Genomic DNA, 18,869 nt, shown 5'->3' with positions numbered 1-18,869 from the left:
GAAATTATCAGTAGGGTCCAACCAGACGGTTCAGCAGGTAAAAAGCACTTGCCTAACATGCCTGATGACCTGAGCTTGATCTCCAGAACCCATAGTGGAAGGAGAAAGTCAACTCCTGGAAGTTGTCCTCTGACCTCCACATGCACCCCACAGCACATGCACTCCCGCACTCATATAGACACATCACACGCACTGTGGCACATGTATGCCTGCACTGATATATACATATATACACACGCACAGAGACACACAGACACAGACACAGACGCGCGCGTGCGCACACACACACACACACACACACACAAGCAGCAAGAATCAGCAGTGGCTACTAAATGCAGTAGGCCAACATATGATGATAAGTGGCCTCCATTTCCCCCTAAATTCCTATAACAAAATGGAAACCTCCAATGTGATGGTATTTGCAGATATACTTCAGCCATACAGGTTCCTCCTCTCTTTTTTTTTTTTTTTTTTTTGGTCTTTTTGAGACAAGGTCTCCCTGTAGCCCCAGCTGTCCTGGAATTCACTATGTGGACCAGGCTGGCCTTGAACTCACAGAGATCCGTCTGCCTCTGCCTCCTGAGTGCTGGGATTAAAGGCGTGCACCACCATGCCCGGCTAGGTTCCTTCTCTTATAAAAGATGCCCATGGAAACTTGATCACCCCACATGTGAGGACCCATAGAAGACCCAGTCTGTGAGGAACAGGCCTGTACCAGTTGCTGAGTCTGCTAGCACTTTGATCTTGAATTTCCTAGGTACCAGAACTGTGAAAAATAAATGTCTGTTATTTACCAGCCACTCAGTTTATGGTTATTTTTATTATTGCAGCCTAAAGGGACTAAGAGAAATAGAATATTTGCTTAGTCAAGTAGTTCCCCATCAGATGCTTAACAGTTACAGAGGGAAAATAGAAACTTTACAGTGGAGAACCAAGTAGGCACACCCTAAGCCAACTGAACAAAGTTGACATCATCATAGAAGATTTGTGATTCAGACACCAAGAAAGGCATATTGTTTCTGTAGTGTTCTTGACTAAAATTTTTTGCTTTAAGCTAACCATAAAAAAAAATCAGACTAACCCAAAATGAGAGTCATTTTATGAAATATTCACCAGTATCAAGGTTCAGTCACACAAAGATCCGGGGGTATGGGGCTAAAGAGATGGCCCAGGGGTTAGGAGCATCTGTTACTCTTGCAGAGGCTCTGAGTTCAGTGCCCAGCACCCACATAGGCAGCTAACAACTGCTTGTAACTACAGTTCCCGGAGATCTGAAACTCTGAGGGCATCTGGGCCTCTGAGGTCACCAGGCATGCACTTGGTACACATATATACATACAGACATATAGGCAAACACTTATATACATAAAGTAAATATAAACAAATCTTTAAAAAAAGATTAAGGAACATATTGTCATACAACATTTAAGTGGAATGAGAGATTCTGACGAATTCTAGACCCAAGAAGATATTTAGTAGGATCACTGGCAAAATTTGAATAAAGTCCATCCATCAGTTAACAGTATTATATCCAGTGGGCATAGTGATTTATGCAGGTAATCCCAACATTCAGGAGACCAAGACAGAAAAATGATGAGTTCAAGGCTATCCTGGACTATATAGCAAGACCCCATCTCAAAAAAAAAAAAACCAAAAAACAAAAAACAAAAAAACAAAAAGCCTCTTGTATCCATACTAATCCTAATTTCAATAATCATGTATTATGTGCAATACTGATATTTGGGGGGAGCTAGGTGAGAGCTTTATGTTTATAGTTTATTTTTTGTCCGTACATTTTCAAAATATAAACTGACCCTTAGAAGCAAAAAATTGAAATTTGCAAATCTTACAAACTGTTGAAAAACTTCTCATTTTAACCTCATACTAAAGCCTAAACAGTGAACTGCAGATGGATTCTCTATGACAGAGATACAAAATCTAATATAAAACAAGTGGGGGGCTGGAGAGATGACTCAGCAGTTAAGAGCACTGGCTGCTCTTGCAGAGGACCTGGGTTCGATTCCTAGCACCCACATGGTGACTAACAACTGTCTATACCTCCAGTTCTAGGGGATCTGATATTCTCTTCTGACCTCCACAAGCATTGCACAACACGGGTGCACTAACACACGTACAGGCAATACACACACACACACACACACACACACACACACACCAAAAAAATAATAAGTGGGGCTGGGTGTTGGGGCACATGCTTTTAATTCCAGCACTTGAAGGAGGCAGAGGCAGGTGGAGTTCTATAAGTTCCAGGCCAACTAGGGCTACATAGTGAGAGACCCTGTCATTCATATATATATGTTGTATCCAGCCTTAAATTAAAATAGTAATGTGGAGTTGGGGATGTAACTCAGCAGCTGGCAGAGTGCTTGCCTAGCATGCATGAAGCCCTGGGTTTGGTTCCCTCCAGCAACCCATACTCCAGGCATGGGTGTTACACACTTGTGATCCTAGCACTTGAGAGGTAGAGGCGGAGGATCAGAAGTTCAAGATCCCCAGCTACATTTCAGGTTTGTAGACAGCCTGGGCTCCATTTGACCCTATCTCAATAAATAAATCTTTAAAAAGAATGTGTTGTAACAAAATTTGTATAAGGAATGCTCACATCCTGAATGAGCCGAAGAGGATGCAGACATGTCTGATGTCTCAAGTGGACTATTGTCTCACAAACCACCACTATGCACATTGGTCTGACTGAAAGTCTGGGCCTGCAATGAAGGCGTTATGGGTGGCCCTGGGGTATGTGATGAGAAATAAGAGATTGAAAGGATCAACACAGGAGAGGCTTGGGGCCTGACCAGTATGTCTCCATTTTAAAATTTAAATTGAACACTGAGGAGTTGATGGATGTGGATCAAACTGTACCGCTGTCCCTCCCCAGTCAGTCCCTTGGTTTACTTCCAATGGGGCTATGACTCCTATCTCAGGTCAGCTTCACAGGCTGACCTCGGAACCTTATGGGGAAAGAGTTTCAGGGGAAGAAAAAGATATGTTTCCATTAGGGTCACTGAGAGTTGGGGCACTGCAGAGCAATGGCCCAAGATGGTTGGGGAGGAACATGCCCTGGCTCTGGCCTCTTAGACATGAGGAAAAAATGCCACTTTGAAATAGTAAAGCCTTGTACCCTGGGGTACTCATGGAGGCTGACCCCAGCACAGTCAACTGCTAGGAGACTGCTCAGTAATAACTGAGGAAGCTTTGAAGGAAGTGGAAAGACCTGAGCATAGATCAGAAACGTAAATATCTCCACAAGTGAGGTAGGTCAGAGTCAGGGACAGAACGATGAAATGGGGTTTCCTTAATGTGTCCTGACATTTGGAAACAGCATTGTTTATATTCTAACTTCTCTTGAAATGAACCTTGTAGAAATTTCAGTCCTGTATGTGTGTGTATACGTGTGTGTGTGTGTCCCAGATGAATAAAGTCTCCTTTCCCCATACGACTTTTTCATATTCTTCCTGTAATGTTTTTCCTGGTGGTGCCTTATATCTGATTCCAGGCACGCTTTGTACATTAACCCTATAGGAATATTCTTCACTTCCACCAAAAAGTATGTGTGCTTCGCCTGTTTCCCTTGATTCGAATAGCCTTTGTGGTCTCTTTTATTTTCTCTACATTTTCTAGAGACGTGATTACAAGAAATATTTCACTTTCACCTAATTTCATTATAAGCAAAGCAATTGCACAAATACAAAAACTGCTAAGTGACCCTTGACCCTGATGTCTGGAAAACAATTGGATATAGAGACAATAGGGTACAGATAGAATGCTAATGAGGTAAATGACGAGACCTCTAAAGAGGACCCCTGGGGCCCAGCCTCAGCCCATGGTGACCTTGCAGAAATGCAGGGACTGCATGTTCAGATTTTAGGATTTTTAAAGACAAAGAAGAAATTGGAATTCCTATCCGAAATTTCTTAATGTTTAAATGCTAACAACTAATTCAAAACAGTATTTTAAAACCTTTTCCTTGTAAACCAACCAGCTACGACCAACTGGTATTCAGTTTGTGACATCTGTTTTATATTATACAGGTGGGACCACGTGCCACTGCAACGTGAGCCATTTCTGTTAATGTGAGCTAATTTGTTCCCACTGGAGGGGAGACAATTAGTTTATGAAAGGAGGAATCAATGTTAAAGTTTATTAATGTTGTTCATCACATGAATAGGACTCAGGAGACTAAACAATGTAATTACCCTGATAAGCTGTCCGCTGATGAGAACTCAGTAACTAGGAATACAAGGTGACTTTGGTGACATGACAAATGATATCTAATCAATCTCAATCAAACCACAGTTTTCTACCTAATGATGATGAGGAATGAATAACAGATATGGTCTTTAATATTGAAAGTATTCTTAAGAAAACAAGGAAGAAAACAAAGGTCTTTATAACTGAATAATTTCAACACTGTTCTGAAATTCGAGGGAAAACAATGAGAAGAAAACAGTAAGCGGCATCAATCTGGGATGAAAGTAAAAGTCAAGCTTATCACTAATACAAATGATACAGATGATTTCCTACCTAAGAAACCTCAACTAATGGGTTGAAAAATGTTTGAAACTAATAAGAGAATTCAGTAAAGTAGCTGGATATGAAATGAACATATGGAATTCAGCAACTCTCTATACCCCAGCAATAGCCAAATAGAACACAGAGCAGAGCAGAAAAAACAGAGCTTATTCACCCCAGTAACAAACATGCCTGGGAATTAAAAAAAAAAAAAAAGTCAAGGGACACAGAATAGCCAAAACAATCCTAAAAAAAAAGGTGAAAGGTTGGAGGTCTCACATTTCCTGATTCCAAGATACAGCAGAAAGCTACAGCAATCAAGATGTTGAGGTCCTGGCAGGGTGACACAGATAGAGAAAAAAGATGAGAGTCAACACCTAAAGCCTCACCTTCACAGCCAATTCCTTTTTGACAGGAGTGCCAAGAGGATTAGAAAGGGGGAAAGAATTGTCTTTTCCACAAATAGTGCTGACTATTTGTGGAAAAGATAATACCACTGAATATCCATATGCAAAACAATGAAACTGAATCCCTGTCACACATCACATGCAAAACTCAATTCAAAATAGTTCATAGACTTAAATACCAAAGCTAAAACCACAAAACTCATAGAAGAAAACATGGGTGTAAATGTTTGATACCTTGGCTTACAGTTTCTTAGAAATTAGCTGGGCGTGGTGGTGCATGCCTTTAGTTCCAGCACTTGGGGAGGCAGAGGCAGGAGGATCTCTGTGAGTTCAAGGCCAGCCTGGTCTACATAACAAGTTCCAGGCCAGCTGGAGCTACAGGGAGACCCTGTCTCAAAAAGACCAAAAAAGAAAGAAAGAAAAGAAATTATCAACAACACAAGCAATAAAAGATAAAAATAAAGTAGACATCATGAATAATTAAAACGTGTGCTTCAAGAACACCATGAGAAATGGAAAAGGTAAAGAATGGGAGGAAAAATAATTTAAGATGGGCTTTCTATGTAGTCCTGATTGGTCTAGAACTGCTTTGTAGACCAAGCTGGTCTTGAACTCAGAGATCTGCCTACTTCAACCTCCTCAGTGCTGGGATTAAAGGCATGTACTGTCATGTCTGGAATGAAAAAAAAAAAAAAGTTGTAAATGATGCTATAAGGAGGTATTTGAATCTGGAATAGATCAAGGGCTCCTAAAATTCAATAAGTAATTTAAGAATGGGCAAAGGATCCAAAAAGACATTTCTCCAAAGAAGATATACAAATGGCCAAGCATGTGAAAAATATGCCCAACATCATCAGAGAACTACAAATCAAAACCACAATAAACTATTACTCAGTATTATCAAAAAGCAGATACTAACAAGTGTTGACAAGGATGTGAAAAGTTAGAACCCTCAGATATACATTGCTGGTGGGAATGTAAAATGACACAGTCACTTTGGAAAACAGTCTGGCAATCTCTCCAAATGTCAAACATAGGACCCAACTATTTTATTACTAGGTATATACTCAAGAGAAATGAAAACCTATATCCAAATGAAACCTTACACATGAATATTCATAACAGAACTAATCATTATAGCCAAAAAGCAGAAATAAAACTCGTGTCCATCAACTGATGAGTGGATAAATAAAATGTGTATTCATACAATGGATATTATTTGGCCTAACGAAAAATGAAGTCATGATATGTGCTGCACTGTTGTAAGTGAAAGCAATCAGTTTAAAAGGTCACATTGTATGATTCCATTTATATGTGTGTGATTTCTTTTGTAGGAGTTGAAAATGTTCAAAAGTTGACTGTGGTAGTGGTTACATGATTCAGATTATATTAAAAGGTACTGAATTGTATTTGTGTATGTGTGTATGTGGTACTGGGAATTGAACCTAGAGCCTGGTGTCTGCTAGATGAATGCTGTATTATTGTGCTATATGCTCATATTGCGCTCCCTCTGGCCCTCCCTTCATTCCTCCCTTCTTCCCTCCCTCTTTGCCACCCTCCTTCCTTTCCTCTTCTCGATAAGGTCTCACTAAGTTTCCCAGGCTGACCTTGAACTCACTCTGTAACTGAAGAATGGGATGCATGAAACTGTCTCAAAAAACAAAAACACTCAGGAGGCAGAGGCAAGTGGATCTCTTTTAATTCAAGGCAACCTGGCCTATATAGTGAGCTCCAGGCCAGCAGGATGATATGGTAAGACCTTGTCACAAAGAAACAAACAAATACCTCTAAGTTTTATTATAAACTGTGACAGAAGTCTTGAAAAGTAGAAAAAGACATCTAATACTGAAATGGAAAGTGATATTATGAAATATGTCTATTCTTTCTCAAATTCACTTAAAGCCAAATAAGGATTTAGGGGAAAGGGCCAGATAGTTTTAGGTGTCAACCTGACACACCTGTTGGAGAATTGTCTCTGTTGGATTAGACTGTGAGGCATTTTCTTGATTATTGAATGATGGGGGGAGGCAGACCTCTGTGGGTGGTGCCACCCCTGGGCAGGTAGTCCTGGGTTGTATGAGAAAGTAGGCTGAGCACTGGCCAGAGGGACAAGACAGTAAACAGAGTTCCTCCACGGTCCATTCTTCAGTTCCTGCTTCCAAGTTCCTGCCTTGTTTGAGCTCCAGCCCTGGCTTCCCTCAAGAATGAACTGTGATTAAGACATGTAAGTCAAATAAACCCTTTCCTCCCCAAGCTGGTTTTGGTTAGTGTTTCATCACAGCAATAGAAAGCAAACTAGGACAGGGAGACAAAGTGACAAAATAATTTTACACTTCATCATGAAAATAATTGTGTAATAATCAAGAAACTTTCTCCAAGTCTTAGAAATGAGGCAGAAGTTGCCATGTGAGATGAAAATGTTCTAGAAAGCCTCAGAATTTAAGCGCTTTAGTAGCAGGCACAGTGGCATATGTCTATAATTAACACAAAGGAGGTTGAGGTAGGAGGATCTTAGGTTTGTGACCAGCCTGGGGCTACAGAGCAAGTCTATGTCTCAGAAGGAATTAAAGAAGGAAGGAAGAGAGGAAGGAAGGGAGGAAGGAGGGGAGGGAGGGAGGGGATGAAGGGGAGGAGGGGATGAAAGGGAGGAGGGGAAGGAGGGGCGGCAGAGAGAGGAGGGAAGGAGGGAAAGTGCTGCAGTTCTGATGTTAAAAGAGTAATATAGGGTCTGGAGAGATGGTACAGTGGTTAAGAGCACTGGCTGCTCTTCCAGAGGACCCAGGTTCTGTTCCCAGTATTCACACGATGGTAGCAACTTTTCATAACTACAGTTCCAGGGGATCTGACACCCTCTTCTGGCCTCTGTGGGCATTGCATGCCCAGACGTACTTAATATACATGCTAGCAAAACACATACACAAAAAACAAATAATTACATAAATAAATAAATAATTTTTAAAAGTGTAATGGACCGCTCTTTGGACTCAGCAGCAGGAGCAAAATGAACAAAGCAGAGCCATTGTTTGGAAAGCGTTGCAGTAAGAGCACACACTGTGCCACTGCTGTGGCTCTTCGGCCTGCCACCTTCAGAAGCCAACCTGCAGCAAGTGTGGCTGCCCTGCCAAGTGAAAGAGAAAGTAGAACTGAAGTGCCAAGCCTGAGTAAGAAATGCTGCCAGGACTGGGCAAACCAGGCATCGAAATTGTCTGTCCTAGATTCAGACATGGATTCCGTAAAGAAACAACACCTAAACTCAAGGGGCAGCTGTTACAGCGTTCAGTTCATGGTGAGGATTTCAGTGATCAGCCACAAAACAATGTCAGTTTCAGATTCAGACAGCTAAGTGCTATGGTTTGAATAGGAATGTTCCCCCACAGGCTCATGTGTTAAACATATGGTCCCCAGTTGGTGGCATTATTTTGGGAAGTTCTAGAAACCGTAAAAGGTAGAGCCTAGCTGGAAGAAGATGGGCAGTGGGGGAATGGCTTTCAAGGTTCCCCTGGTCCCCAGTCCCTTCCTTACTCTCTGTTTCCTGTCCACCATTAAATGAGCAGCTTCTTCTTCTATCTGCACCCACTGCCATGATGCTAGATATAAAACAATAATTAATAGCCCTACATTGGGAAATTAACTTCACTATCATTGTGTATGATTTCAATAAACATCTCTGAATTATTAATTCTCCAAAAGATATACTTTGTCAGGGGTGGTGGTGCATGTCTGTAGTCCCAGCACTTCGGAGGCAGAGACATGCAGATCTCTGTGAGTTCCAGGCCAGCCTGATCTACAGAGTGAATTCCAGGTCAGCCCAGGTTATATAATGAAATCCTGCTTTTTTTAAAAAAAATAAACTTTAATAAAGCTATAGATTAGATTTTTAAAAATTAAACTGAATTAGATGAACATATTTGCATAGAACACTGCAGCCAATAGTTAGAAAATCATTCTTCTCAAACATATACACAGAACATTCACTGAAATTAATCATGTGCAAGGTCACAAAGAAAATCCCAAAACGTTTCAAAGAATTGATGTCATGCAGACTACATTTTCTGACCACAGTACAGTTAAATTATATGTCAAAAACAAAAACAGAAAGTTTCAAAGTACTATAAAACTGGACACCTACAAATAGCATCTGGGTCAAAGAGATTTTAAAAACTCAATGGAAATTTTAAAAATACTTTCAACTGAATGATAAAGAAAATATTCCATATCAAGACTGTGGGATGCAATAAAGTGGTCTAAGCTCCCACCTTGAGAAAAGGCTATAATAGGGCCAGAATGCAGCTGAGTGGTAGAACATGTATATAGCTTGCCCAAGGCCCTAGGTTCAATCCTTAGCACATCTGAAAACAGAAAAGTAAAGTCAGGCATGGTGGCACAAGTCTTTAATCCCCCCACTTCGGAGGTAGAGGCAGGCAGATCTCTGTGAGATTGAGGTCATAGAGAGTTCTAGGCCAGCTGTGACTACAGGGAGACCCTGTCTCAAAAACAGTGAAGGGAGGGGCGGCCTTCGAGATGACTCAGTAAGGAAGGATACTTGCCTCTAACCCTAACCACCTGAGTTCAATCCCTGGGACCTATATGGTAGTATCCTCTGACCGCCATACATGAACCATGGCACATGCCCCCCACCAAATAAATAAATAAGTGTAAATTTTTTAATTAAAAAACGAAAATGAAGGTAATAAAAATAAGACCCCAGGGGCTGGAGAGATGGCTCAGTAGTTAAGCGCACTGGCTGCTCTTCCAGAGGACCCTGTTCTGTTCCCAGAACCCACATACATGCAGGCAATACACTCATACACATAAAATAAAAATAATAATATAAGACCCCAAATCAGGGGCTGGAGAGATGGCTCAGCAGTTAAGAACACTGGTTGTTCTTGTAGAAGACCCGGGTTCGAATCCCAGCACCCACAAGGCAGCGGATGGAGGAGGGGCTCATGAAGCCACACTCCTGGCTGAGAAACTGTTAGCAGTTAATGGCTGTGGGGAGAGGAAGAATAGGTTTCCTTCAGAGATGCAGGCCCTGAGAGACAGTCCACACTCCAGTAGACAGCTCTACAGCTATGGACAAAACTGGCAGCATTAAGTGGACTCCATGGGTTTCAAAAGAAATAAAAAGAGTACAGGAAGTTGGGAGGGAAAAGTAGTAGAGGGTAGGGGAGAGGGAATGGGGGAGTACATTTGATCAAAACACATTATATGCATGTATGAAATTCTCAACAAAAAAGAAACAACTACAGATACATTGGAGGTTATGAAAATAATAACAGCATTGTGATTTACCACAATGATTTTTGATTCAAAATTTAAATGAAATGGGATTTGTGGGTGTGTGGGAAGGGGGTAGAATAAAAATGCGGGACTAAGAAGAAATAGAATATGCCTATGTGAGTTGCTTAAAATTCCAAAGTATGGTGCTGGGGATGTAGCTCAGTTGCTAATGTGAGTGACTGACTAGCCAGAAGTCCCAGGTTCCATCTCCAGCACTACATAAACAGGATGTGGTGGCTCCTGCCTGTAATCTCAGAACTCAAGAGGTGGAGGCAGGAGAATCAGAAGTTCAAGATCATCCTTTGCTTCACAGGGAGTTTGAGTCCAGCCTGGGGCAGAGACTTTGACTCAAAACATATAAACTTTCATAGTAATTAAATTTTTTTAATGGCCTAGATCATTTTACAGATGAGTTCTACCAAACTTCCAAGAAACCAATCAATTCAGTTATGTCCATATCCCTTCTAGATAATGAAGGGAAGGAAAGGTCTCCAGCTGTTTTATTAGGGCCCCATAATCTTGATATTTAAACTAGGCAAAGATAATGAAGAAGAGAAAATTGCAAGCCAAGCTTATTTGTTTATCTATATGCAAAGATACTAGAAAAACAAAAGCAATTACACACTGTGACTACTCAGGTTTACCCCAGGAATGCAAGGGTAATTTGACAGGAGAAAAGTCTGTGGTATCATTCAGCATATTAACAGTATAAAAGGGAAAATACCATGTAATTATCTGACTGGATGCCAAGAAGGCATGGATAAAATTATCAATTTATAAAACAAAAACCTCTTAGAAAACAATGGAATTTCCTTAACCACAAATAAGACATCGAAAAAAGTACCTGTAACAATTTAATAAGAAGACATTAGGGTAGGGTGGGGGAATAGCTGGGTTGGTAGAATGTTTGCCTAGCATGCTTGAAGCCCTGGGTTCAAGCCCCAGCATCCTCCATATACTTGAAATCCCAGCACTTGGGAGGTAGAGGCCTGTGGTTCAGAAGTTCAAGATCATCTTTAGCTGTACTTTGAGTTTGAGGCCAGCCTAGGCTACAAGAGACTCTGTCTCAAAAACAAAACAAAGCTGGGTGTGGTGGCACAGGCCTTTAGTTCTGGTCCTGGCAAGGCAGAGGTAGGTGGAGCTCTATAAATTTTAGGCCAGCCTGGTCTACATATGAGTTCCAGGGCAGCCAGGGCTACACAGTGAGGCCTTGTCTCAAAAACAATAACAACAACAAAAATTAAAAGTAAAGACATTAGAAGCATCTTCTTTAAATTTGGGAACAAACTGTAACATAAATGAATCTTACAATGTATTCTAGGTAACATAATGAAGCTACTTGAGAAAGACTACATATTGTAGAATTCCATTTGTATAAAATATTCAGAACATACAAATTTGTAAAGTCAGAAAGTCAGCTCATCAGTTGGACTTACTTAGGGGTGGAAGTGGACAGGTACAAAGGAAACGGGCAGTGACGTGGCTACTAATTGATATGGGATTTCTATTTGGGGAGTTGAGAATGTTGATTCGGTAATGACTACACAGGTCTAAATATAACAAAAACTACAGAACTGCACACAATTAAGAGGGTAAATTATCCAAGATGGGAATTTTCTCTCAATAAAAGCATCCTTGAAAAAACTGAAGAACTATAGTATTTGTCAAGAGCAGTGAATTTGGAATCAAAACATATGGATTCAAAATCAAAACAATCAGGGGGCTGGGGAGATGGCTTAGTGGGTAAGAGCACTTGCTGCGCAAGCACAGGAACCTAAATTTGAATCCTTAGGATACATGTCAAAAGCCTGTAACCCCAGAGTTGGGGGGACAGAGAAAGGTAGATCTCAGTAGATCACTGGCCAGTCAGACTAGCTGGAACAGTGAGCTTCTGCCTAAGTGAGAGACCCTGTCCCAAGATAATGAGGCAGAGAGTGACAGAGGAAGACACATGGCATTCTCCTCTGGCTTCCACATACATGCACATAGGTGCACATTACATGCATATACCACCACCCTCACACACAAATAAATCAGACACAAGCAAGAAGGTATAACACTTACTTTTTTGTTGTTGTTTTTGAGGCAGGATCTCCTTATAGCCCAAGCTGTCCTGGAACTCACTATGTAGACCAGGCTGGCCTTGAACTCACAGAGATCTGCCTGCCTCTGCCTCCCGAGTGCTGGGACTAAAAACGTATATCACCACACCCGGCTAAGTTACCATTTTTATCCACTGCATTAATAATCCCAGTCATTAATGCGGTAACAATAGCATATTTAAAAGGCATTGAGAAAAAAATGAATTAAAAGGTCACTATTAATAGATTATGACTGTCTGCAGAGGATGTTTAAAAGAGGCAGAGAAATTATTAAAAATAAGAACAGAAGTTAACAAGATGGCTGGCTACAGGAAGGATAATTGAACAAAAAAGGAGTTCATTGCTGTGTGCTGTCAACTAATAGAAAACATATTTAAAAAATTTATAATAGCAATCTAAGATACAAAAAAATATGAAACATGTGCAAGGCAATACATAGAATATTGCAAAACTTCACTGAAAAATATTTAAGAGCTAAATAATTGGCAAGACGTTCCATTTTCACAGATAAACTGTATTATAAAAATATCAACTCTATCCAAATGGATCTATGAGATTCAAACACTTCCTGGAGAAGTAGTTCCAACACGGCAAGGACTTCCAAAAAATTTGTTCCTCCATAAAAGCAGCCAGAACAAATGACAAAAGAAAAAAAAATCTTTTTCAACCCTATGGAATCCAGTTAATCAAAAGCTTGCAATAACCTTTATTCAAGACAAACAGCTGATTCACAGAATAGTAAGTTTTATGGAACTTTAAGCATTTTTCCCTATCTGTCTCTCCCCATCTCTGGCACAGATTTGAAAACCAGCGGCCTGGGAACTCTGGGAGCTGTAAGAAGCAGCAACTCCACAACCACTGGAGGAAACAGACCCTCCAAAACGCCAACCCTGGAAAACTGTCACAATTTGACCTGTCTGGTAACTTCCAGGGAAAGCAGGGAAAGCCCCATTCATAGGTCTTGGTTTTTTTTTTTTTTTTTTTTTTTTTGGTCTTTTGAAGCAGGGTCTCCCTGTAGCCCCAGCTGTCCTGGAACTCACTATGTAGACCAGGTTGGCCTGGCCTTGAACTCACAGAAGTCAGCCTGCCTCTGCCTCCCGAGTGCTGGGATTAAAGGCATGTGCCACCACACCCGGCTCATAGGTCTTGTTTTAATTCCACCTGATTGGGAGCTTGCTCTGTGAACCAAGTTCTCCTCCCAGGGTCTTTGTGGAAAGCGCTCAGTGGCAATTGTTTAACAATGCAGCTCCAGCAAAACCAGCTGGAGCAGGCAAAAGCCTGGCAAAAACCTTCGAAGGCAAGTCTGGGGTATGAGCTGTCATACATGAGACTTTGGACAGCTTTGTTATAGTCCTGGAGACCTGGAAGGTCATATGCATGTGCTAGGCTATGTGCATGCCCACAAAAGACTTAACATGTGTATTACTCTGTCTTGTTGCTGTGACCAAATACCTAACAAGAAGCAACTTAAGGGGTTTGGCTCACAGATTAATGGTATAATCTATTGTGGCAAGGAAGGCATGGTAGGAGTGGGAGGCAGCTGCTCACATTGAATCCAAGTCAGGAAGCAGAAAGAGATAGATGTTGGTGCTCAGCTTTCTCCTTTTTATTCAGCCCAGGATCCTAACCCATGGAATGGTACCGCTGACATTCCAGGTGACTCTTCCCTCCTGAGTTAAACCTCTCTGGATGTACCTTAGCAGACACACTCACAGCTGTGCCTCCTAGGTGATTCTAAATCCAGCCAAGCTGACAGCAGTGGTTAACCAACACAACATGGTCCTAATCTTTTACCTGCCACAAACCTTGAAGTGCTAATCTCAAGTGTAAGAAAAAAATAAGGTAGAATCATAAACTACTAAACTATTAAAGGAGTTCCTAAACCTTGAAGGAAAGCTCTATTTAGTCATTAGCTGACCACTAAGCTAAGTGAACAGACACATCTGTGGATGCCTACAACAAATAATGCAGACTATGAAATCAGTTCAGGAAAGTCACCAAGCAAACAAGGAGCAAAAACAACAATAAAGAACAGCATAGGCTATGAGAGAGGTGAGGTGAGGATCTAATTTCCAACTTTAAAATGTCCTGTTGTAAGGGGAATGTGGCTCAGCTGATAGAGTGATTGCCCAGCATGCAGAAGGCCCTGGCTTTGATCCTCAGCATCACATAAAACTAGGTGGGGTAGCTCATACCTATAATCTCAGCACATTGGAGGTAAAGGCAGAATGATTAGGGGTTCAAGGCCATCTCAACTACATTTGAATTTGAGGCCAGACTGGGCTATACGAGACCTTGTCTCAAAACCAAGCAAACAAAAACAAAAACAACAGCAACATCTCTTATCAGAACATACAAGAACATAGTCTCAGGCTGGAGAGATGGCTCAGTCGTTAAGAACACTTGTTACTCCTCTTGGCAGAGGACCCAACTTTGGTTCCCAGTACCCACTTGTTAGCTAACAACAGTCCATAGCTCCAGTTCCAGAGGCTCTGACACCCTCTTCTGACCTCAAAGGACACTGCACATACATGATGTAGTTGCATCATGCAGGCAAAATACTCATACACATAAAATAAAAATAAATAATTAATTAATTAAAAATTTAAGAAGCTGGGCATGGTGGAACACCCCTTTAATCCCAGCACTTGGGAGGCAGAGGCAGGCCAATCTCTGTGATACTGAAGACAGCCTGGTCTCCATCGTGAGTTCTAGGCCAGTGGGGGCTACAGGGAGACCCTGTCTCAAAAAAACAAAAAAAAATTGTTTTAAAGAAGAACGAAGTCTTATCAAATTTGATAAAGACTAATGCAAAGCTAGACATGGTGTCTCATGCCTGTAATCCCAGCACACAGGAGACTGAGACAGAAACACCATTGAGAGTTTGAGGCTTGCCTGGGATTGCATGAGTTACAGGCCACCTAGGGTACAGAGTGAGACCTTGTCTGAAAATCAGAACCAAAATAAAACAATAGCAACAACAAAACCAAAATGCAATCCTAAGAAAAAGCCCAACAGAACTGTTAAAATAAAACAAAGGTGCCGGGCGGGCGTGGTGGTGCACGCCTTGATCCCAACACTTGGGAGGCAGAGGCAGGCCAATCTCTGTGAGTTCAAGGCCAGCCTGGTCTACATAGTGAGTTCCAAGCCAGCTGGGGCTTGGTTTCTAGATGTTTCTAGATGTTTCAAGGCATAATTCCACCAATAGGAAAACAAATCTAAACTTATACAGAACTAATTCGCCAATGAGTTTCTAAGTTGTATGTAGAAGAACAGGAGGCCAAGAGTACCCAGCATGCTCCTGGGCAAGAATATGTTGTTTGAGGGTTTTTTTTGGTTTGTTTTGGGCTGAAGTGGTGGAGATTTCCTTACAACAGATCAAAGTTTATTATAAAACTCTGGCTGTGTGGCGCCTGTGCAGGTGTCCATGGGCCAGTAGAAACAGATCTAGACCTCTGTGGTCATGTGACTGGTGGCAGAGGTGGTACTATGGATTGTAGGGAAAGAGGAAACCTGTTGGTTTTAAATACTGAGCCAGTTTAGCAACCCTGAAAACATTCCACTTTGTCATAATGCCCAGTATCTCATTCATATATTGCTAGGGTTCATTTGCTAATATTCTGCTCAGGACTTTTGCATCTATGTCACAAATCATTCTGTAATTTTCTCTTATAATACCCCTGTCAGGTTTTAGTGTCAGGGCATCCTGAGATCATGAAGAGTGAGAAAGTGTTTCCTCTTTCTTTATACTTTGAAAGGATGAATGTAAAATTGGTATTGATTCTTCCTTAAATATTTAAAGAATTAATCAGTAATGCCATTTGGGGACTATTTATTTATTTATTGTGTGTATGTGAGTGCAAACATATGTGCCACAGCACCTGCATAGAGGTCAGAGGACAACTTGTGGGAGCTGGTTTTGGTTTTTCTCCTTCCACCATGTGAGTTCCACGGATCCACCTCAGGTCATCGGACTGGGTGGCAAGTGTTTTTACTCATTGAGCCATCTCACTGGCACATGGGACCAATTTTTGGGGGGAGGGAAGGGGTTGTTTGAGGGTTTGTTGTTGTTGTTGTTGTTGTTGTTATTTGAGACAAGATCTCCCTGTAGCCCCAGCTGCCTGAAACTCGATATATAGACCAGGATGGCCTTGATCTCATAAAGAGTTTTTGGAAACTTATGTATGTGTATATATGTATACATGCATGCAGATGACAGAGGGCAGGAGAGGGTGTCAGATTTCCTGGAGTTGGAGTTACAGACAGTTGTGAGTCACCTGACCTGGCTTCTGGGAGCCAAACTCTGGTCCTCTAAAAGAGCGGCAAGTGCTCGTAACCACTGAACCATCTCTCCAGCCTCACCCACCCCCCCATATATTCTTTCTTTTAAACTAACTTGTGTGTTTTGTGTGTGTATGTGTGTTCATGTAGGTGCACATGTGTATGTTGGGGAATGTGTATATGTGTGCCCATGAATGAGACCAGAGAGCAACTGGGGTGTCATTCCTCAGGATTCATCTGCCTTGTTTTTTGACACAGGATTTCTTTGTGGTCTCATTGATTACACGAGGCTGGCTGGCCAGTGAGCCCCAGGAACCCACCCTCTCCAGCACTGAACCACCATGCCAGCTGTTCATATATTCCTTATCAACTATGTGATATATTTTCTCTCAGTTTATAGTTTCTCATTCTTTTATTAGTGCTTTTTTAATGCATAAATTCAGATCTGATGAACTCAATATTATTATTATTTGTTAATTTTGTTTTATTTTGAGACAAGCTATGTAGCCTGGGCTGACCTGGAAGTGACTATGTAGACCAAGCTGACCTTGAACTCATAGAGATCTGCCTGCTTCTGTCTCCCAAGTGTTGGGATTAAAAAAGTGTAGAATATTTCTTGTCTTTTCTGTTTCATCGATCTATTTGTAAATCTTTGGCCAATACCATTCTGACTTGATTATCCTAGTTTTTATATGTCTGAAATCTTTCTTTGTTCTTATTCTTAAACATTGTTGGGCCTTTCTATGTCCTTTGTGTTTTTCTTTCAGTTTTAAGATCATTTTATCAATTTCTGCTGGGATTTTAATTGGGCTGCATTGAAACTACAGATCAATTTGGGTAAAACTATTATCTTACAAGTATTGAGTATTGATTCATGAACATGTGTCCTAGTTTGTTTCTTCATTGCTGTGACAAAATACTCTGACCACTACCAATTTGGGGAGGAAAGAAAGGGTTTATTTAGCTTACATATCCCAGGTCACAGTTCATCAGGGAGCCCAAGGTAGGAACTCAGGGCAGGAACCTGGAGGCAGGAGCTGAAGCACAGGCCATAGAGGAACACTGCTTACTGGCTTGCTCCCCTGGCCGTTGCTCAGCCTGCTTTCTTGTGCAACACAGGCCCACCTGCCCAGGGGTGGCACCACCCACAGTGGGCTGGGCCCTCCCACATCATTCAACAATCAAGACAATGCCCCATGGACATGGCCACAGGCCAGTCCAATGAAGGCAATTCCCCAATTGAGGCTCCCTCAACTCAGGCGTGTCAAGTTGACACTAAAGCTATCCAGCACAGCATGGTATATCTATTTATTTAGATCTTTACTTTCAGCAATGCTTTGTTTGGTTTTCAGAGTATAGATTTTAAACATGTTTATCAGGGTTATTGCTGGCTATTTCATAGTTTTTTTAAAAATTATTTTTATTTATTATTTTCATTTTATGTGTATGAGTGTTATTGCCTGCATATATGTGAGTGCACCAGTGTCGTGCAATACCACGGAGGTCAGAATAGGGTGTTGGATTCCACTGGAACTGGAGTTAAGGATGGTTCATAGCCACCATGTGGGTGCTGGGAGTTGAACCCGGGGCCTCTGCAAGAGCAATCAGTGCTCTTAACCTCTGAGCCATCTCTCCAGCCCCTATTTCATAGTTTTATAATATTATAAAATGTTTTCATCTAAATTTACGATTATTTGTTACTAATGCCTAGAGATACAATTGATTTTTGCATGTTAATTTTCTATCCTGAAGCTGTATGGAACTCATTAATACTAATAGCTTCTTTTAGATTTTTAGGACCATCTAAGGCAACCATATCTGAGGTGGGTAAAAAGACAGTTTTTTTCCTTTTCTGGTTTTTTTGCCTTCTGTACAACAGTCTGTATATTTCTTGCTGATTGTGTTTGAGTTTACCAAGTCTATCCTATACTTTTAACCCTATGAGTTCTTACTTAGGTATAATTTTTGGTTCCATTTATTATTTTACTTTCTTCCTTTCTTTTTTTTTTGAGCTCTAGCTGACCAGGAACTCAGTATGTAGACCAGGCTGGCCTCTATCCAAATCACGGAGACCTGAGCCTGCATCTGCCTCCCAAGTGCTGGGATTAAAGGTGTGCGCTACCATGCCCAGCTTCCATTTATTATTTTTCACGTGGAGTTCTTGACTGAAATCTTATCCACTTCCCTGCCTTTCCCTTTTTCTCATTTAGCATGCATATGATGGCCATTTTAGATCCTGTATTTATTCCAATGGCTGCCTCAC

This window comes from Nannospalax galili, unplaced genomic scaffold (genome assembly GCF_000622305.1).
Source record: "Nannospalax galili isolate Female #2095 unplaced genomic scaffold, S.galili_v1.0 scaffold146, whole genome shotgun sequence".
Lineage (NCBI taxonomy): Eukaryota > Metazoa > Chordata > Mammalia > Rodentia > Spalacidae > Nannospalax > Nannospalax galili.
This window is presented reverse-complemented; position numbering follows the sequence as displayed.